General features: G+C 44.9%; 1 protein-coding gene across 1 annotated transcript in view; it reads right to left on the bottom strand.

The window, feature by feature from the left end:
- POF1B (POF1B actin binding protein) overlaps positions 1-1,146 on the bottom strand; it is a 164,781-nt gene that overhangs the window by 25,023 nt on the left and 138,612 nt on the right. The gene's annotated exons all lie outside the window — the stretch shown is intronic.

The following is a 1,146-nucleotide window of genomic DNA, read 5'->3' as shown; positions in this document are numbered from 1 at the left end:
TGGAATTGCAGGAGGCCCTGGATAGCCAAAATTATCCTTAAAAAGAAGAAAAAAGTAAGAGAACTCACACTTCTGAATTTTACAATGTAAGATAAAGCTACATACAGTATTCAAAAAAGTGTGGTGGAGGTTAGGAGACAAAAAGTCATCCTAATGACACACTCTACCCAAGCCCTCTGCAGAAGATTGAAAAACCAACTTAAACAGATAGAGATGATAATCCTGGAACTCTGAGTATGAAATTAGGAGATAAAGAATTGGATTAAACACCAATTGGAAAAGTAGATAGAACAAAAACAATGATTGAGGAAAGTGACAGAGCAGGGTCCCAACCACATTGTGGCCATTTTGAGACACAGAAGGCAACACACATGGGTGAAGAGAAGCCAAATTAACAGAATTCCACTGGCACAAAAAGTGTGGGAAAATCAGAGTGAAACAAAGTGAGCAGAATATGAGCTGCATCTAGGAGAGGAAAGTGCAGAGGAGTGAGAATTCCAGTGGCACGAGTGATCACAGAGCAAAGAAGGAGCCAGGAAAGGGGGATGAAACAATTCACTGGTGGGAACACTAGTCATTTAGGTTGAAGGACCATTCAGAAAGGAATGTCTATGGTGGTGGGAGACACTGGACTCCAGATGCCCTGCCCCCCCCCACCATATTGAGTCCCATCAGGAACTTGCCTGTGCTCATCCAGAAGTGCACCAGTCCCACTCCAGTGAAACACAACCAGAGAAGTGTGTTCTACTTTCCCCACCACACCTTCCTGGTGGGTAGGAGTGAAGCCTCCCCTGTCACCACCAACTGGGAGGCTGGGGACACTCCCTCACCACCCCCACCCACTCAGTTTGCTCAGACCACCTCCCTCCACCAATCCCTAGCAGACCAAGCCGTGTGCCTGTGGATTGCACTCTGTGTGCCTGCTACCCATGTGATTAACAGGGTACACTGTTTTTGGAGCACAGGATATGGGTGGCCTCTGCTGTCAGAGATGCACACACATGCAGACCATGCACCAGGTTCCTGCTACTTCTTTTTTTTTTTTTTAATTTTATTTTGATTTGGGTGAAGATTTACAGAGTAAATTCACTTTTCATACAGCAGTTCACATATACTTTGTCTCATGTCATTGACCAAAATTTACAA

The sequence above is a fragment of the Orycteropus afer genome, unplaced genomic scaffold, assembly GCF_000298275.1.
Source record: "Orycteropus afer afer isolate SDZICR_OR568_19922 unplaced genomic scaffold, OryAfe1.0 scaffold00898, whole genome shotgun sequence".
Classification (NCBI taxonomy): domain Eukaryota; kingdom Metazoa; phylum Chordata; class Mammalia; order Tubulidentata; family Orycteropodidae; genus Orycteropus; species Orycteropus afer.
The sequence above is the reverse complement of the archived record's forward strand: the minus strand, read 5'-3'. Positions and strand labels throughout refer to the sequence as shown.